This window comes from Dunckerocampus dactyliophorus, chromosome 6 (assembly GCF_027744805.1).
Source record: "Dunckerocampus dactyliophorus isolate RoL2022-P2 chromosome 6, RoL_Ddac_1.1, whole genome shotgun sequence".
Lineage (NCBI taxonomy): Eukaryota > Metazoa > Chordata > Actinopteri > Syngnathiformes > Syngnathidae > Dunckerocampus > Dunckerocampus dactyliophorus.
This window is the reverse complement of record NC_072824.1, coordinates 5,079,603-5,103,103: the sequence shown is the minus strand read 5'-3', so window position 1 is coordinate 5,103,103 and position 23,501 is coordinate 5,079,603. Positions and strand designations below refer to the sequence as shown.

Sequence of the window (23,501 nt, the reverse complement as noted above, 5' to 3'; positions counted from 1 at the left end):
CCAAATATGTCCTATTGAGTATTTTGTTGACTAATTAAGCGAGTAAGAGGTTGGCTAACATGTCATTTTCATGAACTTGAATTCACTTGAACCCCAATTTTCTCACACCAAGAGACTGAACTATCTGCTTTTTCTTCAGCTGCTCAACACAATTAGCTTGTTTTATTCGCAAGAAACAATACCCAGCACAGTGAGGCATTGGCACCAAAAGTGAAAGCGAATTTGACTGAAGAGAAGCCCCATGACGCCTTCGGGTTGTTTACAAAATACAAGCAACACGGATGAATTCAACTTCCATTCACAAGTCTAATGGGCTCTCCTCGCTGCTGCAGTCAGGAAGAAGGTTCCGGATGCAGCGTGCTAGCATCGTGAGGAGGCTCAGGAAGCGCCTCTAGCCTCGAGCGTTCAGCAGCAGAAACGAGGTCATTGGAGAAGACAGCAGCAGGCCTTCTGCTTCTTAATGACACGTCTGCACAACAACACTAAACTCCTCCATAAGCTTTTTTTTCCAGGATATTTCATGTGTCTAAAATGGAGAGCAAACACTCGTCAAAGATATGACAGGCTCACGCTGCTGTTGTTAAGGACCTACTGCAAAAACACTAGTCAAACATCCTCTATATGACATGCCAGTCAAAGATCCTCCATATAACAGGAGCATTCTTGGGGTTTTAAGGACCTACAACAAAAATGCTAGTGAAAGATCTTCTTAATGACAGGCGCACTCTGCCAGTCTTTAAAACCTACTGCAACAATGCTAGTCAAAGATCCTCTATGTGAGAGGAGCACCTGGCTGTTTTTAAGGACGGACGGCAAAAACGCTAATCATAGATCCTCTGTATCAGAGGAGCCCTCATGTGTTTTAAAGGAATCTACAATAAAAAAAAAACGCCAAAAAACTTGAGTCAAAGATCCTCTACATGACAGGAGTGCTCTTGTGGTTTTAAGGACCTACTACAAAAACGCTAGTCAAAAATTCTCTATAGGACAGGACTATCTTGTGGTTATCAAGCGCCTACTGCAAAAATGTCAGTCAAAGATCCTCTATACGACAGGACTATCTTGTGGTTATCAAGCACCTACTGCAAAAACGTCAGTCAAAGATCCTCTCTATGTGACAGGAACACTGTTTTTAAGGAGGTACTGCAAAAACATTAATCAAAGATCCTCTATATGACAGGAACACGCATCTGTTTTAAAAGAATCTGCTGATGCAAAGAAAAAAACTTTAGTCAAAGATCCTCTATATGAGCATGCTGCTGCTTTTAAAGCTGTCCTGGAAAAATCGCCAGTCAAAGATCTTTTACATGACAGGGACACTCATCTGTTTCAAAGGAATCTGCTGTGAAAAAAACAAAAACAAATTCTAGTCAAAGATCCTTTACGAGCTCCAACCTGTTTGGACCCACGGACTGGCTCGTGTTCCCAAAAACCTCCGGCGGACCGGTTATTTACAATGACATTTTTTCTAAGTGTATTATCATTGCTCCTCTATATGACCAGAGCATGCTGCTGCTTTTACACCTCTGCTGCAAAAACGCTAGTCGAAGATCCTCTCTGTGACAGGAGCACTGCTGGTTTGTACAAAAAAAAAAACAAGTCAAAGATCCTCCATGTGACAGGACCACATTGTGGCTATTAAGGACCTACTACAAGAATGAATCAAATCAAAGATCCTCTATATGAGAGGACTATCTTGTGATCATCAAGGACCTACTGCAAAAAGCTGCGGCTCAGGAGGTCCGAGTCATCCCTCAGATTGTTCCGGGCGAAAGGATGGCCGGAGATCTCCAAAGCCCGGCGGACTCAAGCACAGCCTCTGCAGACGCAGAAAGAGGCGCCACCTTCTATTCCACACTGAGTCCAGGTGGGTTATTCTCGTTTACGCTAAGTTTTTTAGCCGCATCAGCTTTTTCGCTTGTTTTTTTTGGTCTGCACTGAGCTGAGTGGCCCCTAATGAGCGCCAAGGTAAGGAAGAAGCACACAGGCGCCTGCTCCTGAGAACGCATCATCGCCATCATCACCATCATCGTAAGATGATCTTTCATGTGAAAAGAATGACCAATAAAAAGTGCAGCTCAACATTTTTTCTTCTCTTTATCTCCCAGGTGCAAATATAATGATGCCAGTGTTAGTGGCTTTATCTCTTAGAGGTGAATGCTTAGAGGGTATTTACTATCCATAGACCACACGCACCGGCATGAAAAAAATCCCCTTCAGAGTAAAAGTGTAAGATCATTTTTGTGTTGTGTTGTGTTGTGTTGGACCTGCGACACATTGAAAGCAGGTTCGTGACCCAAAGACCCACCAGTTGAGAACCACGACAGCGCTGTTGTTAAGGTCAAAGATCTGACAGCATCACTCTCTTGGTTTCAAAGACCTACGGCAAAAACGCAAGTAAAAGGTCTTCTATATGGCAGGACCTTGTTGCTGTTTTTTAAGGACCTACTGCAAAAAAAAGATCCTCCATATAACAATGTGAGTCAAAGACCATGTGTCAGGAGCACCCTGCTGGTTTCTTTCTGAAAAAAAAAATACGAGGCAAAGATTCTCTATATAACAGGAGCACACTGCTGTTTTTAAGGAGTACCATGCTGGAGTCAAAGATCTTGTATATGTGACAGAAGCACCCTGTTGGTTTTAAAGACCTCCTTCAAAAACACTAGTCAAAGATCCTTAAAATGACAAGACCACTCTGTTGTTTTTAAAGACCAACTGCAAAATGCTAGTCAAAGACACTTAAAATGACAAGAGTTGCTTGCATAAGTGCTGGTCAAACATCCACCCTGTTGGTTTCAAAGACCTACAGCAAAAACACCTAGTCAAAGATCCTCTATATGACAGGAGTGCTGTGCCGGAGTCAAAGATCTTGTATATGTGACAGAAGCACATAGGTCCTTGGTTTTAAGGACCTCCTTCAAAAACACTAGTCAAAGATCCTCTATGTGACAGGACCATGCTGCCGTTTTTAAGGACCTACTGCAAAAAATGCTGGTCACAGATCCTTAATATGACAGGGGCACTGCAAAACTTCTATTCAAAAATCCTTAAAATGTCAAGAGCACTCTGTTGTTTTGAAGAACCAACTGCATAAGTGCTGGTCAAACACCCTCGATACGTGACAGCACCACCCTGTTGGTTTCAAAGACCTACAGCAAAAACACTAGTCAAAGATCCTCTGTATGACAGGAGTACCCTGCCGTATATGTGACAGAAGCACCCTGTTGGTTTTAAGGAGCTCCTTCAAAAACACTAGTCAAAGATCCTCTATGTGACAGGAGCACGCTGCTGTTTTTAAGGACCTACTGCAAAAACCGCTGGGCAAAGATCCTTAATATGACAGGGGCACTGCAAAAATGCTAGTCAAAGATACTTAAAATGACAAGAGTTGTTTTTAAGGACCAACTGTATAAATGCTGGCCTAACAAAAATCCCAAAATCCCAAAAAACTATCCCTTTAAGGACAGACTGCAAAAATACTAGTCAAAGATCCTCTATACATGACAGAACCACAATGTTGGTTTCAAAGACCTACAGCAAAAACAATAGTCAAAGATCCTCTATATAACAAGAGCATGCTGTTTTCAAGAACCTACTGCAAAAAATGCGTGTCAAAGGCAGGGGCACTGCAAAAATGCTAATCAAAGATCCTTAAAATGACAAGAGCGTTCTGTTGTTTTTAAGGACCAACTGCAAAACTGCTGGTCAAAGATCATCTATACATAGCAGAACCACCCTGTCGGTTAAAAAGACCTGCAGCAAAAATGCTAGTCAAAGATGCTCTATATGACAGGAGTGCCGTGCTGGAGTCAAAGATGTATACGTGACAGGACCACTCTGTTGGTTTCAAATACATACAGCAAAAACACAGATCAAAGATCCTCAGGACAGCAGCACTCTGCTTTTTTTAAGACCTGAAATTACCTGAAATTACCAACACTACAGACCACAGAAGGAGTGCAGCTGCAGTATTTATGGATTTGACAAAAGTATTGGAACAATTAATCACAACATCCTAATTACAAAATTAGAAAGGTACGGAATCAGAGGGTTCGTTTTGAATTGTATTTTGAATCAAAACTATCCAACTAAGAGGACGCAATATGTAAAGCTAGGATAATACACATTTGCAAGTTTAAATATTACGTGCAGAATACCACAGGGGTCAACATTGGGTCCAAAACTGTTTAACTTGTACATTATTGGCATCTGTCAAATACTGAAAAACTTATAGTATTTGCAGATCATGCTATTGCTTTTTGTTCTGGGGAAAGCACACAAAAGCTAATTAAAACAGTCACAGAGGAAATGACAATACTAAAAAGATGTTTTGATTGAATATTCTTGAACCTCAGTAAAACTAAAATAATGCTATTTGGCAATAGCAGAAAGGACACGTATGACCAAATACAAATAGACGGAGTGGACATTGAAAGGGTGAATGAAAATACATTTCTGGGGATCATAATAGGTTTAAAAAAATGAGCAGGAAATCTCAAATTAAAAAATATACAACATAAGGTGGTGAGAAATACTTCAATATTGAATAAAGCAAAATTTGTCCTTGACCAAAAATCACTCTATACTCTTTACTGTTCTCTGGTATTAGCACAGCTAACCTGTGTGGAGATATGGGGTAAGAACTATACATGCAATCTTCACTCGCTAAATGTACTGCAAAAAAGATCAGTTAGGATAATCCATAATGCCGCGTGTCGAGAACATACAAATCTTTTATTTCTAAAATCACAAATTTTAAAATGAGCTGATTTAGTGAATTTTCAAACTGCTAAAATTATGCATAAAGCAAAGAATAAATGTATTGCAACAGATGTAAAACAGATGGATTAAATAAGCTTTGCTTCTTCCTACTCCTTTTGGACATGTGGAACTGTGAATTGTACTATGTGATGTATTCCATTGTAACTTGTACGCATGTTCACATAAAATTAATCCATTACCATTACCATAAGGACGAACTGCAAAAATGCTGGTAGCAGAGCCTTAAAATAACAATAGAACTCTGTTGTTTTTAAGGACCAACTGCAACAGTGCTGGTCATCCTGTACATGTGACAGAACCACCCTGTTGGTTTCCAAGACCTATGGCAAAAGTCAAGGATCCTCTATATGACAGGAGCACTGTGCTGTATTTAACAACCTACTGCAAAAGTGCTGGTCAAAGATCCTCTCTACATGACAGGACCACGCTGTTGCTTCAAAGATCTACAGCAGAAACATTAGTAAAATATATCCTATATCACAGGAGTGCTCTGCTTTTTTTGCGGACCAACAGCAAAAGTGGTGGTCAAAAATCCTTTGTGTCAAAGATCTTGTATACATGACAAGACCACGCTGTTGGTTCCAAAGACCTACAGCAAAAACACTATCAAAGATATTCTAAATAACTTAGAACTCTTTTTAAAGAACTTTTTTAAAGATCTAATGCAAAAAAAAGGATCCTCTATATAACAACAGGAGTCAGGAGCACTCTGTTAGTTTTAAGGACCTACCGCAAAAAATGCTGGTCAAAGATGCTCTATATTACAGGACCACCCTGCTGTTTTTGTGTACCTACTACAAAAAACACTAGTCAAAGAAAATCTAAATGACAGGAGCAATCTGCTTTTTTTAAGGATGGACTGTAAAAATGCTAGTCAAAGATTCTCTATATGACAGCGATGATCTGGTGGTTTTAAGGACTGTCTATCCGTCTCCTTGAGTGGACGATATTCACAGGCTTTTTCTTTCCTGGAATTTCTTCGATCCAAAGTGTAAGCTGTCGGGATCCAGGGTGAGTGTGGGTGGGAGGAGCCGCGTGCGTGTGTGTGTGTGTGTTGGACAGCAGTAAATGTCATGGGACATCACACGGCGATGCTTCACACAGCCTCATGTCAGCTCCTCACACTCGAATGGAGGAGCAGCGTGATGATTGTCAGCACGACTTCATGGAGCCGCGTCGGCCTGATGCACTGTGGGAGTTCTGCATTCGCTACTAAACGGACGGATCGCACTGATTGGTTGTGCGATGAGGTTTCTCCATGGTGGACATCACGTGCAAACGCAATCACACTTGTCAAATAAGATTAGCGCTGACAACACGCATTCTCCCAATTCTCCGGTAAATTTATTGTTTTTATGCAGGGTTTGTTGTCACTAATTTTCAGAGGGAAACAACTCCAGTGCAGCAACCGACCTCCACATGCACCAAAAGCAACCACGTTAGATTGTTTACATTGCACCTGCATGGTGAAAAACACACCCTTTACACCCAGAAACTTAATTCTTACAAAAATACCAGCCTTTGCAAAAAAAAAAAAAAGCTTTATGCACAGCAAAAACATCAAATAACCACTTAGATTGGAGCAAAACACTTATATTTGGGCATGAACAATTACCGACCGATTTGAACCACAACCAAAAAAAACGACTTTGGTACACTTTTTGCAAGTTATCCATAAATTTGTTAGTAAAAATATCATAATTATATCTTCACATTTGATAATCAAATGGATGAGCATCTCTGTGTGGAGTTTGCATGTTCTCCCCGTGTGTGTGTGGGTTTTCTCCGGGTACTCCGGTTTCCTCCCACATTCCAAAAACATGCATGTTAGGTTCATTGGTGACTCTATATTGTCCATAGGTATGAATGTGAGTGTGAATGCTTGTTTGTCTATATGTGCCCTGCCATTGGCTGGCCACCAGTCCAGGGTGTACCCCGCCTGTCGCCTGATGTCAGCTGGGATAGGCTCCAGCATACCCCCGTGACCCTAATGAGGAGAAGCGGCATAGAAAATGGATGGATGGATGGATATTTTTAATTTGCTGGGCCAATAAAAAAATTGCCACAGCCCCCCAAATTACTGCTCTTTTTTTCCATTTATGCTGTTGTGGGTTTTTTTGGCAAATCTATCTATCTATATATCTATCTATCTATCTATATATTATGACTATATGTTATGACTTTATTCCCATGAGATTACAACGTTTTTGTCTTAATGCTTTTATATTTTTATTTTTTTAGAATGTGCTGAAGGACAATAAAAAAAAATGCCACAGCCCTCCAAATTACTGCTCTTTATTTTTTTTTGTTTTTCTTAACATTTTATTTCCTTTTGATTTTTTCTTTAGAATGTGCTGAGGGCCAATAAAAACGGGCCACAAATGTGACAGTGGCTATGACGTTGACTCTTCAAAAAGCGTAAAAAAAAAAAAATAAAAAAAAACAAACTCTGCCTGACTTAAGATTTTTAAAGCACAACATTTATTGTAACATGTGACTCGCGGTGCGTCTCCCACCCTTTTCATTCCCTGGTTGCCTCTGCACAGATGCCACAGGACTCCTGAAGACATGTATTGCCATGGCAACCAGCACTGGCAAAAAATGAAATAAAATATTAGAAAAGAGTGTGTATGTTTTGTTTGAATAACACACAAGTTGGCAGATGAAATCACCAGTTTATCATTTCAACACACACACACACGAGCAATGAAACACCTCCAACACAAACACACAAAGGAAACGGTTGGTTTCGGTGAGATTATCGGCGCAGAATGAGCTCATTTAGCAGTCCATCACCTCCTAAAATTGCCTGAGGGAGATAAAGAGCGGAGGCAGGGAGGAGTGACGGCGTGGCGGGGAGGCGATAAAGTCACAACGCTTTGCTAACAGCTGACAAATGTCGCGTTTTCATGGCAGCCACGGGCGACGCACATCGACGACTTGGGTTATGTTTTTCACCCTGAAACATGAACTGGAAACATGAACCTTTCTGAATGGTTCAAACAGAACCAAACACAAGGGGGTGGAAATAGTGTAATGTGCATGCCACGCCACTAGTGGGCAATGTCACTTTTAATTCCATCACCTTCAGTTTCCTCAGCAAGGCACTTGCCATCTTGGAGGAGCGTTTGGGCTCGTTGTCTTGTTGGAAAACTGTTTCTGCTTCACAGTGCATGTTGGACGCTACCGGGGTGGTACCATGACACTACCACCCTGTAATGCCAATCAATGGAATACTGTCCACAAATGTATTAAACCACCAATGTTATCAAAATTTGAAGTTTTTAATGCAATAATCCTGCAAATCTAACCTTTACTTATATAGGCCCTTACATCAGTTGTAGCTGAACCACAGTGGTGGACAACAGTGCAAGATAAACAGCAAAATAACACAAGAAGAATATCATAAAACAATAAATAAAATGTATTAAAAGAATACAAACATATATAAGTGTCACAATGCTCTTACAGTATGTGCCAAATGCAGTTTGGAGTAAATGAGTCTTAAGATTTGCATTAAACAAATGAAAGTCTGCGATGGTCCGTAATTCAGCAGGTAAGTCGTTCTATTGCCTTGGAGCAGCTACAGAAAAGGACCGATCGCTCCACTGTTTGCAATTCAACCGACCTCAAGCAGCTGTTGGCTGGCAGACTGCAGAGCTCTGCTGGGGCGATGAATGTTTAAAAGCTCACATAAATAAGACGCCGCAGCACCGTAAATTGCCTTAAAAACAAACATTAAAAGTTTAAAATCAACTCTGAAACGGACTGGAAGCCACTGCAGGGAGTGCAGAACTGGAGTAATGCGGCTCCTGCCTGCGAGTGTTTGCGTGGCAGCATTTTGCACCGGTTGAGTAAAGACTGGTTGATACCAACATACAAGGCGTTACATTGATCAGTGCGAGGTCTAATGAACGTGTGCATAGACATTTCAAGATCTCGCTGACTAAAAAAAAAGCATGTGTGAGAGACATTTCTTGATGTCTCCAATGCAGCTAAAAATGGAATCCAGGGCGTGCTTGTCAATTACTGCATTGAGGGCAACAATTATAAAGAAAATAGTAAAGTGTTCCCTCGCTACATCGCGGTTCACCTTTCACAAACTTGCTGTTTTGTGGATTTTTTTGGTGCAATTTTACTGCTTTTTTTTTGTTTACAGCGTGTTACAGGCCGAGCCTGGCCCTTTAAGAAGAATTGGATTGTGGGAAATTGAGTGTTTTAGTTCTGGGATGTGTCTCTCTTCTCTCTCTTCTGTCTGCACCGCCCATCAGTCAATCAATCTGTAAATCAATCTCCTTCGTACCGTCTCCTTTGCAAGTTTTCCCCGACAACAACCCACAATGGTGACGAAACGTTCTGCACCCAAAAGGCAGAGGAAGATGCTAACCATTGCACAAAAATTTGGAATTCTGGACATGTTGAAGGAAGGTAGAAGTTGAGGCTGTGGGGTGCCGTAACTGAATAAATGAATCTTCAGGTCGAGGAAGAAGACGACGAGGAGGAAAATATGACGACAGGAGCAATATGTTTTAAGAAGGATACAAAAACGCTACAGTACAGCGGAGCGGCGCCATGACGAAGAGGCATGGTCAGAGGAGTGGAATACATGTGAGTCACTTAATAATTTATTGTGTCTAAACACCTGTCTGAGAAAAGTGACAAAGTGTATGGTGAGGGGTTTCACAGCCTTATAACATATATAATCACTGTAAAAAATAAAGTTGGCTACTTCTCTTTTTGCAGGCTATTTTGGGAACCTACCCGCCGCGATAAACAAGGGAACACTGTACTGGTCCAAGAATAGATCCCTGTGGCACACCAGACGACAGTGGGACAATGGAAAACACAAAATAATTTATCAGATCAGCAAAAGTCCTGTCTGTCTTCATGTGACTTCAACCACTGAAAAACAAACCCACAAAGGCCAAAGGAGGATGGAGTCGTCCACAGTGTCAAAGGCAGCAGTGACGTCAAGCATCACCAGCAGCACAGTTTTTTTGGTGTCAAGTGATAAAAGGATGTCATTCTGAACTCGTAGTAGTGCGGACTCAGTGCTGTGTCGTGGTCTAAAACCAGTCTGAAACTTCTCTAAAGTAATATTGTTTTCCAAAAATGACTGAAATTGAATAAAAACAACCTTTTTTTAGATAATGATAAGTTAGAAACAGGTCTAAAATGAAATACAACAGTTTTTTAATAAGTGACCTGTCCATTGCATGTTTAAAAAACACCCCTAATAGTACATTTTCCACAAATGTAATAGCCCCTGTCTAGCACAAACGCAACACGCCATTTCCCACAAATGGAGTAACTATTACCTTTCAATGTTGTAATAACTTCCCACAAATGTAATAACGCAATGAATAATGGTTGGTGTGTTGGTTGTTGTTGTTTACACTGTCCCTACCAAGCACCTACTACTGACCGTGGCCACGAAATCCAGCTGCTGACTCTCCGCTCCACGATCACGGCAGACCGCGGTGAGGGAGAGGACACACATTGTGGATAGCTTATTTCAAGCTCTCGTCGACTATTAAAAAATATAAAGAAATGTGGATTGATTGCTTATTTGTAAACACATGATGACGGAGCGCAGAATCAGCAGCTGGATTTCACACCCAAGTTCAGTAGTAGGCTATTAGTAGGTAAAAAGAAGACATTATTACATCGGTGGGCGTTACACACCCCCATGCTTTACCGGAGGGAAGACACAAATATCTCACCAAAGGACGAGAAAAAGTTGCTAGCTGTTGCTGCTGTTGACAATGAAGTCTGGAAGATCTATGAACAGTGTGTTTGATGTGCGGCTACTTTGATGTCCCCACTAGGAAGATGATGCATGGCATGCTGCGTGCTGTTGTGCCTCATTCAATTCAAGAAGAAAAAGGAACGGGGTCATGATCGGCTTCGCAATGCCACAGTGCATGTTGGAGTTACTGTTTTCCCTTGCTGAACCACAGCTCCCCCGGTGCCGGCAGCACTCATGCACGCGACCGCCACCATACTACCACAATACAACAATTATGAAGGTTATTGTTGCCCCTCCCTGGCCTGGAGAGGGGTGAGAGTATTAATCCTTATAATGCTGAGCTGATGTTATCTCTTCAATGGCAGGATTTATTCTTCAATCACAAAAATAGGACACTTTACATAAATCTTTACATAAGTGCATGTCGTCCTTAATTGTCTCTTGGTGAGTGTACACACAAACACCAGAACATGTGCCAGGCTGGTGTAAAAATCAGTTTTAAACGTCCTCCCCTGTGTCATTACTGCACCGAGAAACAGCCTTGCTGGATGAAGACATGCTCTCGCTTAATCGCTGCTCCAAAAAAAAATCCTACGGCTTATTTTTCAACTTGTCTCAGAGGGGTGAGATGTCTCCTGGGATTTACTGGTCAAGGTATAGATGGGGGGTGTCCATGTTAAAGAACACAGCAGGTTTGTCTTCTGTTTGGTGGATTTATTTATAACAGGGGTGTCCAAACGTTTTTCCAGAAAGGGCACCATAGTGAAAACTGAAAGGATACAACTTTGCCACTGTGCCACACCTGTACTCAATCAAGAAATCACTTAAAGAGGACCTGCCTGACAAAGTGAAATAGACCAGAAGATCCTCAAAAGCTAGACATCATGCCGAGATCTGAAGAAATTCAGGAACCAACACTATAACTTTTTCCGCAACCTAATTAAAAAAAAATATATATATCTTTTTTTGTTTGTTTCTCATGATATTACGACTTATAAAAAATATTTTTTTCTTTAATATTTCAACTTTATGCTACTAAAATGTTATTTTTTCCTCATAACATTACAATGTTATTATTTTAAAATTAAAACATTTGCTTTTTATCCTAATATTTTTATGTTATTCTTGTAAAATTACTGGTGATATTTACATTTTTGCTGTTATTTTTTTAGTTTTCTTGTTAAATAATATTTTTTAGAACGTGCCGCGGGCGAATAAAAAATATTTGCGGACCGCAAATGGCCCCCGGGCTGCTCGTTTGGACACCTATGGTTTATTAGAAGCTACGGTGAACTGTGAACTGTATGCGCTTTCACTGAGGTCTGCAAAAACACGGCATACAAAGAATAATCTGTCAAGCAATGCAACTCATGTTACACATAAACATACAGTAGTTATAGATAATCAATACGAGGGTTATTATTGAGCTAAATGTGCATATGAGATGATGGAAATCAGCGCAAGTTTAACATTATTAAACTTGAATAGAAAATATGTCTGTCTGTGCAGCGTCTGAGAAAGTCATACATATAAATCTCAATGTGCTATGGTGCGTTCAAAGACCACTGAACAACAAAAAAAAAAAGACATTATCAGTGAAGCATAAAGAACAGAACAAGTACATAGCCGGGAAACACAATAACAAACAAAAGACGCAATCCTCACTGAGCCCATCTGCTGGGATTTTCTGTGCTCTTTTTTTGTCTTTTTCCATGCTATCAAACCGGCGATGTAGCTGGGCGCTAACACACTGCCAACTTCAAGTGTGTAGGTTTTCCTTCTTGTGCGCACCACCAACACCAGTGTCATACTATTTTCAGCCTTCACTGCGAGGCTTGATTGTGTAACGAGCGGCAACTAGAACAAGAATGACCAGCAAATGATGTAACAGCAAACTCAAGTAAAGACGCTAGCCCTAAACACCCGCCTGACGTATGACCCAGTGTACCAACAGAGCCAGCAGATGGCGCTGTGGTTGAAACACGTGCTGCTTTAGCTTCTGTACCCATTATGTAATACAGAGTAGAGATTCCATCCATCCATTTTCTATGCCGTTTCTCCTAATTAAGGTCACGGGGGCATGCTGGAGCCTATCCCAGCAGATTTTGGGCGACAGGCGGGGTACACCCTGGACTGGTGGCCAGCCAATGGCAGGGCACATATAGACAAACAACCATTCACACTCACATTCATACCTATGGACAATTTAGAGTCTCCAATTAACCTAACATGCATGTTTTTGGAATGTGGGAGGAAACCGGAGTACCCGGAGAAAACCCACGCAAGAACATGCAGACTCCACATAGAGGTGCCCAAGGAAGAATCGGACCCAGGTCTTCCCGATCTCCAGACTGTGACTGTGTGGCCAACATGCTAACCACTAGGCCACCGTGCCAGAGTAGGGATTGAATTGTGTAAATAATGTGTATAAATAAAAATCTTTGACGTGACGTGTGGGATTGTAAATAATCGTTGAACGTTTGCCATTACAAAAAAAATAAATAAATATGAGCAAAAGAAAATCAGAAAAATCTGTTGTTTTTTTGGACATTTTATGAAAATTTTACTTAAAAATTTTCCACCATTGTTTCTGATTTTAGATTTAAAAATTAAAATTAAAATTAAAGGATCAATTTATACATTGGAACTTGTTGAAAATAAAAATAAAATTAAAATTAAAATAGCTCTGCAAATAACGATTAAAATTCATGAATTTAAATGTAAATGCATTTTCTACTTATTTATTTAAATAGATGTTTCAATAAAAAAAACATTTTTAAATAATCAAATAAATTATAATAAAAATAAATAAATAAAAAGTACCTTTAAGTAGATTAAAGTAAATTAATTAATTAAAATAAATTAAATAAATAAGAAAATGACATTTATTCATTTTAATACATTTTTGCAGCCCTAGTTTTATTTTTGGCGGTTAATTGCTGAATTTAAATTTAAATTAAATTATATATATATATACATATATATATGGACAAGCGGAACAGAAAATGGAGGATGAAGATGGAATATTTTAATTCAATTAAAAAAACAAATTTATATTTTAACTTCAATTTAAATTAAGGCATCAATTTATAAAGCGTAAATTGCTTAAAATAAAAATAAAAATTAGGGCTGTGACTAATGTTTACTTTCTTAGTCGACTAATCTGAAAGCTTGTTGTTTCGATTAATTGGTTAGGCCCTAGACCAGGGGTCGGCCGTCAAAAAAGCCATTTTCCTCCTCTTCCAGTAGAGAGAAATAGTCTGGAGCTGCAAAACATGACACAGCTTATAAACTCACTATGTAGGCATTTTGAATGGGCCCCGTATTTACGTAATATTACAAGACGTAGCCAACTTTAACATAAAAAGCCCATCAGAGTTCATAGATGTGCATTCAAGGATGCTCCATCTGTGAACGGCTTCCCCCTCCTTCCCCCCTCATGTGCAGCCACAACACTAGCAGCTGTTGTTGAGTTTGGAGCGTCTTGAAAGTACGTTTGCATTGCTCAACCTTCTGGAGTCGTTCCTAAATCGCTCTATTCCAGTTGGGCACTTTTCAGGAAAAAGCCGAGTGCTTGTTTTGAAAATGTTTGTCAACCTTACATTTTCTGATGTTTGCTCATTTCTCGCCACATATCAAGCGCACGAGTAAGCCAGCGTCATGGGCAGTGAAGGCAAAGGAATATATCCATTCACAATTAAATTCTCTATTTTCTTCCTAGATGTTTCTTTTTAGGGACGTATTCATGGTTATGGATAGCTTAGCTCAGGGGTAGCACACTCAACAAGACGTCTTTTTCGTGTTTCTTGTCTCTGAAATTCTGTTCTAATATGCAGATTTCTTCCACTTTGGTTTTAAAAACAAATCACCGAGCTAGGCGAAGGGAGCCGCTACAAGGAGGCCGACCTTTGCCCTTCTCAATATGAAGCAAACACAAGCATTTTGTGGTTTTGTCCGCAGCATTTTCACTGTTTTCCAAGGTCAAAGCTGATGTTTGTAAATATCTTGTTTTGCCCAGAACACAAAGATAAATAGGTCTGCAAATTTTAAAATATTCACATTTGAGCGGCTGAAATCAGAAGTTATTTACATTTTTTCATTAAAAAAAAAGATTGATCGAATACCAAAATAAAAATAAAATCAAGTACAATAAAATCAACACGGTGGAACTTGTTTAAGTAGGTCACGTTTTTTCAGCCAACTCACAAAGTCCCGGGGCCTCATCTATAAAGCCTGGGTATGCACAAAACAGGGCCGAAAAGTTACCACGCAAAACATGTGGTCTATAAAAACACAACTTGATGTGAGAAGTACCTGGCGTACTCACAAGACATGCCCCCTTCCTGATTTCTTTTTTTTTTGCATGTTTGTCACACTTTACAGTTTCAAATCATCAAATAAATGTAAATATTAGTCAATGACAACACAAATGAACACAAAATGCAGTTTTTACATGAAACTTTTTATTATGAATGGAGGAAAAACAATCCAAAGCTACATGGTCCTGTGTGGAAAAGTGATTGCCCCTAAACCTAATAAGTGGTTGGGCCCCCCTTAGCAGCAAAACAACTGCAATCAAGTGTTTGTGATAACTTGCAATGAGTCTCTTACAGCGCTGTGGAGGAATTTTGGCCCACTCATCTTTGCAGAATTGTTGTCATTCAGCCACATTGGAGGCTTTTCCAGCATGAAGCGCCTTTTTAAGGTCATGCCACAGCATCTCAATAGGATTCAGGTCAGGACTTTGACTAGGCCACTCCAAAGTCTTCATTTTGTTTTTCTTCAGCCATTCAGAGGTGGACTTGCTGGTGTGTTTTGGATCATTGTCCTGCTGCAGAACCCAGGTTGGTTTCAGCTTGAGGTCACCAACAGATGGTTGGACATTCTCCTTCAGGATTTTTTGGTAGACAGCAGAATTCATGGTTCCATTTATCACAGCAAGTCTTCCAGGTCCTGAAGCAGCAAAACAGCCCCAGACCATCACACTACCACCACCATATTTTACTGTTGCTATGATGTTCGTTTTCTGAAATGTGGGGTTACTTTTACGTCAGATGTAATGGGACACACAATTTCCAAAAAGTTCAACTTTTGTCTCGTCAAACCACAGAGTATTTTCCCAAAGGTCTTGGGGATCATCAAGATGTTTTTTGGCAAAATTGAGATGAGCCTTAATGTTCTTTTTGTTCAGCAGTGGTTTTGGTCTTGGAACTCTGTCATGCAGGCCGTTTTTGCCCAGTGGTGGAGTCATGAACACTGACCTTAACTGAGGCAAGTGAGGCCTGCAGTTCTTTGGATGTTGTTGTGGGGTCTTTTGTGACCTTTTGGATGAGTCGTTGCTGCGCTGCGGGTCGTTTTGGTTGGCCGGCCACTCCTGGGAAGGTTCACCACTGTTCCATGATTTCGCCATTTGTGGATTATGGCTCTCACTTTGGTTCGCTGGAGTCCAAAGCTTAAGAAATGACTTTATAACCTTTTTCACTCTGATAGACCTCAATTCATCTCAGTTCCTTCTATGGTGAAGTGGAGGCGTGGAAAGGGCGTGACTTGAGGCGGACTTGCGTACGAGCGCTTCTCCTCAAAGTGGAATCTATAAACCACACATGGCGTGAATTTCTGCGTCCACCACTTTTTTAGAACTCTGAATATTTTTCTCCTTATGCACTGACATTTAGTCAGAATTCTACACACATTTTTACAGATGAGGCCCCTGGTCCGCTGTTTTCTTCTTATTACTAAAAAGTCAACGTCGACATATAAAAAAATTTAAAAAACGTTCGTTTATGTCGACACGTGTCGTAGTATTGATCGCTAAGCAGCGTGAAACCTAACCAGCAACGTAACTACTGTCTAGATACACAGCATTAAAACCTGCACACAGTTACTTCCTGTTCAGTGCAAAATAAGCATCAAAATAAAATGCACCCATTTCATTTTTTTGGGTTTTGGCTATGTCAGGGGTGGGGTGTCCAAACTTTTCCCACAGAGGGCCGCATACTGAAAAATCAAAGGATGCAGGGACCAATGTAAGCGGCATAGAAAACGGCTAGATGGATGGATAAACCAACCAATGGATATGCAAAGACGTTTTCTTATATTTCAGGAAGAGCCTGCATCACAGCATTGTGTTATTGGTGACAACATAATATTAGTATGAATGAACTTTTTCTCCTTATGTTATTGCTTGTTTTTTCATTTTTGCAGTTTTTTTCCACAAACATTTCAACTTTCTTCTCTTAATGTCATGTCTTTATTCTGGTAATATTTTGACTTTATGATCATAATATTACAACTTTTACCCAACCTAAATGTCCCCAAATTGCAACTCTCATAAAATTAAATTACATTTTTAGTCTTTAATATTTCAACTTTTTTCTCTTGATACAATGACGTTATTCTCCTAATATTCTCTTTATTCTCATAAAATGAGTGCTCTTTTTCCCCCATTTTTGCTGTAGTTTTTTTTGAGAATGTGCTGAGGGTCAATAAAAAAATAGCCTGAGGCCGCAAATGATCCTCGGGCCGCACTTTCGACACCCTTAGTGTGGGGCCGCAGAGCCCTCTGCCCAAGGTTTGAAAGAACCAAAGCGTTGGTGTGTTTGCTATCTTTCATCTTTACAACGACGCACACAGACTATTTGTTTTGTGTGGTTTAGTACACTGCTGTTGGAAATACATCAAAGTGTTAGCCATGTAAACTGTACAGAGTTGTACAGTATGTTCCCTGTCCCCCCGTGTCCCAGCAAACTTCACAGAGACACACATTGTCTTCTCCACACAAAATGTTTTAAGGAAAACATTAAAAATGATAAATAGGCCAGGAGGCCTGCACGGCAGCCACTTTAATAGCCTGCACACGCTCCATAAAATGGTCAGTTTGTCAACGTCAGGTCTGCTTTTTTGTGTTTTTGCAGTGGGCAGGTTGTTGATAGAAATGTTCTGGGTTTTTTCCAGCTGGGAAATTCCACTTGGCGATGGCATCAAACAGTCATTATTATTTAGCCTGAATGTTTTAATGTCCCAGATAATAAATAGTGACACAGTCCGACATAGAAGGCGCCCTCTAGGGTTTGTTTGAGGTGTAGCATCTGTTAGGTTATCACAGTAAAAACAAGGACAATAAAGATGATTATTAGGCTGTCCTTCTGCAATATTATTAGGCTGCCGACCTACACTCCCACTCCACATGCATACATTAGTGTGACTCACTGGAAAGCCCACCATTGACGTGATAAAATGATAGTTTTTACTTTCTATTTCATCTGATGAATCTACTTCCTACGTCTGTTGGTCTCCTTTAGCCTTTCAAGCGTCCTCTTTCTGCACCATCAGTGCATGTGCAGGGAGGTCATCGAGGGCGAGGCCGGCCTTGTACGTCTGGCATCGTTATTTCCTGGTGGAGACATAACAAGGCGACGCATAAATATTCATGACGATAACGAGAGAGGAGGCCGCGGCGGAGGACGAGCCCTCGGAACGGTGGGCTGCATGGCGGAGCAGCGCCAAACAAACAAACACGCGTCACACAATCACAGGAGGCGGCTGTTAATGACACGCTAATGACTGTTGTTTCGCTTTGAATCGAGACTTTGAATGCAGCCTGAAAAAGTACTGTAACTTTTGTTCTTTTCCTTCGAGTGAAACCTGCGGATTTCTCAGCACTCGCTGATTGAACTTTGAAGCACTAGCAGCTCTTGACTTCGTAATTATGGCGATAAATCCACGTGAAATATGATTGGAATCAACGTGATTTATGTCATCATTATCAGCTCTCTCTAAGGCGCTTCTTGAAAAACCTTCACTATTTCACAGCCAGCCAAACATGCTGGAGGCACATCTGGGCATGTATTTTAAGGCTACACCTCAAAGACACTGTTTCCTTGTTGGACATGATGGGGAAATCAAAAGAAATTAGCCAAGACATCAGGAAAATTCATCTGGTCTAACATTATCTGCATCGATAAACGACAGCTATAAACGAAAGACCTTGTGAACATTCATTATTCATTTCAAATGTAAACATGATGGCTGAAGCTGCTAAGAGTGTATCATTACCCACAATCAAGGACAAGTAGTGACAAGGACTAAAAGCTCGGGCACCATGATTTTTACGTAAATGGAATCGCAGCATTGGTCAATTAAAACAGAATCCACTGTTAAACGCGGAATGTCGCAGAAATTGACGAATTGTGAATGAAATGCTGTCATCATCAGGAGAAGGAAGTTTTGAGTGGGTAAGTGTTTCCCCCGGCGGACCACTCAGTCGTGGCGCAATCTCATCGCAAACACTAACACGCCGCAGGACACACCACAGGCCCTACCCGGCCCGCCAGGATGCCCAGTCCGGCCCACCCAACCCCCCAGAGGCGATACCCCCAGTGCCCCCCAACACCGGAGCCCCACCGGAGGTAGCGTTCACAGCGCCACCCCCAAACCGCCAAACACCACGGACAAGCCACACGCCCCCAAGGCAGATCCGACCGCCACCAGGACAGCGGGAGCCGCGCCCACGCGCCCCCCGCATACCACCACGGCCGGCAAGGGAGCAACACCACGACGACCACAAGAGCACCGGACCCCACATAGAGCGGAGCACGGCCGCACCCACGAAGCACGCAGGCCAGAGGCGCCAGGGAGGGACAGAGAAGCAAGCACCGCACGACCGGGCCCGCGAGAGGAGCGGCCCCCGCCCGGCGCCCAAGCAGATGCCCCCGCCCGCCCCGCCCACCGCCACGCCACAGACCGGCCACCGCCCCACCCCCCGCCCATCCACCAACACGCCAAGGGGGAAACCCCGGAGGGAGGGAGACAACCGCCGGCCCGGAAGCAAGGACCAGCCCGACACCAGCAGGCAGCAGGGACCGCCCGCCAGCCCCCCGCCAGCCCGACCCCCAAGCCCCCGGCCAAAGCCACCCCCCGACCGCCCCACCCCGGAGCAAGCATCCTCCCGCCGATCCCGGGAAGCACCACGCAGATGGACACCACGCCGCCCGCCCCACCGCGCAACCCGCCCACGGCCCCCACACGCCCCACCCACCGAGCCACAGCGGCCCCGTCCCTGAGGGGAGAAAGCAAGGGATCCCCCCCACCCCAGCACCACGCACCCCCCACCCCGAGCCCAAACCGCACATCCGCGACCCCCACCTCCGCGCCCCCCGTCACCCGGGGGACAGCCACAGGCGCCGGAGGATAACAGGCAGCTCCCACCTATCACACATACACCACACACATAAATCAGCGAAATAAAATAAAATAAAATAATTTTAAAAAAAAATAAAATAAAAATAAATAAATAAAAAGGGGCAACCCAAACCACCCTCCCACCCAGGGGAGATGGCTCCGCGGGGGCAGCCGGGCTCAGGCACCCGCGCCCCCACCAGGGGGAGAGGCCGGCCCCCACACCCCACACCGGACGGCCCCACGCGGCAGCCGAGCAGGAGGGCCCAGGGCAGTCCCCGCCCCACCCCCAGAGGCAGAGGAGGCGAGGGAGAGCCAGCGCCACCAGCCGCACACGGGCCCCCCCAGCAGCAGTAGGCGCCCGGCACCAGCAGGATGCAGCACCCCATCCACCCACCACCCCGGAGGCCAACCAACGCCGCCCCCTGGGCGACCCCCCCGACCCCGCCCCCGCCCCATCACCCAACCCGGACCCCTCCCCACCCCCACCCACCAGCCCCCCCAGGCAGGCAGCCCAGCAAAGAAGACCCGGGACACCAAGCCCGCCACCGCCCGCCCCCGAGGTACCAGGCCCACCCAGCGACCAGGACCACACCCCACGCCAGATGAACGAGACCCCCAGGGGCAGAGACAGATGCCCTCACCCCCCTGAGAGTCAGGTCAGGGAATTAATTATTGGTGCCCATATAGACTGAAATTCTGACATTTGTTCTTTAGATTCAGCAGACATTCTCTCCATAGCTATATGATCTAACAAAAGATTTTTGTAAAGAGCTATGTTCAGTTTCTTCCTTGATTTCCAATTGATGAGAATGGTTTTCTTGGCGATGCTTAATGCAGTGATGAGAAGCTGTGTTTGATTTGTTTCTACATCAATTGTGGAGAGATCGCCCAGCAGGCATAGTAAAGGAGAGGTAGGAATGGAGAACCCAAGTGCCAAAGATAGGTACTCACACACTCCGTGCCAAAAATTTTTAATGGGAGCACAGGTCCACATGGAGTGTAAGTAGTCATCTATTCTATGGTCTGAGCAGTGTGTACAGATGTTAGAGTCAGTTAAGCCCATTCTAAACATTCTATGTCCTGTGTAGTGTACTCTATGAAGGATTTTAAACTGAATCAGCTGTAGGTTGGGATTATTGATTAACCGGGAAGCATTAAGACATATTTGCTTCCAAAATTCAGGGTCACAGCTTGTAGATAAATCTGAGCTCCATTTGGAGATTGGTACTCCAATTGTGTTGTCATTTTTTGAAAGTAGAATATATAATTTAGATAATGTTTTAGGGGCAGATATTTTTAAAAATTGGTCAATAGTGGTATTGCTTTCCCATGATATGGTCCTGAAACTTGCTTTAATTATGGATTTAATTTGTATGTATTCAATAAATTTGTTATGATTTATTCCATACTGTGTAACAAGGTCGTTAAATGAGATAAAGTTGTTTCCTATAATTATATTTTTCATACAACTTATTCCTTTTTCGTGCCATGTTGGGAAATTTAATGGTTTCTTTTTAAGCAAGATGTCAGGATTATTCCAAACGGGAGTGTATTGGCAAGGAGTGAGCGAGAATTTTGTTATTTTTAAAAATTCCCACCAAGCTGTCAGAGTGTTGCTTATATTTATACTTTTAAAACAATTATTTTTTCGGAGGATTTGGCTAATGAAGGGCAGGTTACAAATTGGGATTTCGTGGCTAAGTGATTGTTCTATGTCTAGCCATAAATAATCCAATGGGTTAGGGTTGATCCATTTTAAGATATACTGTAACCTGTTTGCAAGGAAGTAGTTGGAGAAGTTTGGGAGTTCTAAGCCCCCATATTCTTTAGATTTTTGTAATGTTTTGAGACTTATTCGTGCTGGCTTATTTTTCCAAAGAAATTTATTTATATATGAGTCTAATGACTTGAACCAAATTATAGATGGTTTAGTGGGGATCATGGAAAATAGATAATTAACCTTGGGTAAAATCATCATTTTCACGGTGGATACTCTGCCTGTAAGTGAGATGGGCAAGGTTCTCCAACGTGCAAGATCATCTTCTATTGACTTCAATAGTGGAGTATAATTCAAGCGGATCAGGTCTGACAGGTTGGAGGAAATGTTAATACCCAAATACTTAATGTTCCCTGAACACAGTGGTATAGAGGGGGTGCTCTGGAAACCAAAGTTAATGGGCAGTACTGTGGATTTAGACCAGTTAATGGAGTAATCTGAGAAGGTGCTATAATTGTTAATGAGTGAGATAGATTCGTGAAGTGAAGAATGTGAATTATCCAGGAAGAGTAATACATCATCAGCATAAAGGCTTATCTTATGATGAACATTTGTGGTGTGGATCCCTTTAATATTTATATGTTGTCGAATTGCAGCTGCAAGAGGTTCGATAAAGATAGCAAATAGTGAGGGAGAGAGTGGACACCCTTGCCTAGTACCTCTTTGTAAAGTAAATTCTGGAGAGATGTGATTGTTGGTCCGAACAGAGGCCTTCGGGGTGTTGTATAGTATTTTAATCCATGTTCTGAATGAGTCTCCAAAGCCAAATTTATGTAGTGTTGCAAAGAGAAATTTCCAGTTTACTCTGTCAAATGCTTTTTCAGCATCCAATGAGACAATTGTGGTTTCTAAATTATGGATGATAGAGTAATCAATCAGATTGATTAGACGGCGTACATTGCTAGTTGAGTTTCTCCCCTTAATAAATCCTGATTGATCAGGGTGTATTATATGAGGGGTAACTTTTTCCAGCCTTATAGCTAACGCTTTGCATATTATTTTAAGATCTGCATTAATCAGTGAAATTGGACGATAACTGGAAGGTAGTGTTGGGTCCTTATCCGGTTTCAGCAGGAGACTGATTGTAGCTGAGTTCATGGTTGGAGGCAAGCATGAACTGTCTTTAATTTCCAAAACCATTCTAAGAAATATTGGAGATAGTAATGGCCAGAATGTTTTATAAAACTCGGCAGGGAAACCGTCAGGTCCTGGTGCTTTATTATTCGGCAACCGGTGTAGAGCGTTATGGAGTTCTATTAATGAAATGGGTACATCTAAGTTGGTCACCTGTTCGTCATTTAATTTTGGTAATTCTATGTTGTTGAGAAATGTTTTGATATCTGGGAGAGATGGTTTAATCTGAGGTGTATATAGATTTTTATAAAAGCTCCTAAAGACAGAATTAATTTCTTCCGGGAGGTGAGTGATGTGACCTCCTGAGTTTCTAATGGAGGAGATAGAGCTTTTTTCTTTATTGACTTTTAGCTGGTTAGCTAAGTATTTTCCGTGTTTATTGCCATGCTCAAACTTTTCCAAACGTAGTCTCTGCAGTTGGAACTGAATTTTCTTGTCAGTAATTTCTTTTAAGTCTAGTTTCAGTTTCCTTAGGTTACTTAGGATATGCTCATCCTTTGAGTCAGCATGAGCGGTTTCGAGGAGTTGGATTTTTTTCTCCAACTCTGATTCTAGTAATCTCTCTTTCTTTTTCTTATATGATGAATATGAAATGGTTTTTCCGCGCATTACTGCTTTTGCTGCCTCCCACAGAATACTAGCCGAAACACCGAAAACCGAAACAAAAAAAACTATTTTAATGGATTCCCGTCATGCATTTTGCCCCAGCAAAGCATTTCATTGGACATGGAGTCAGAGGAGCGCCCCTCTGGGCTCTCCCACAGCAGCAGCCATGTCCAGTGAATATGTCCAGTATATATATTTATAATGTATAAATAGAATTAAATTGCGTTATTTAAAATATAAATATAGATTATATAACTGTAGAAGAGTGGTTCC

The 23,501-nt window shown here is 42.0% G+C and overlaps 1 protein-coding gene across 4 annotated transcripts in view; it reads right to left on the bottom strand.

Annotated features, from left to right (window-relative positions):
- The window catches only part of LOC129183373 (voltage-dependent T-type calcium channel subunit alpha-1I-like), a 279,439-nt gene that overhangs the window by 192,428 nt on the left and 63,510 nt on the right, over window positions 1–23,501 (bottom strand). The window lies entirely within an intron of this gene.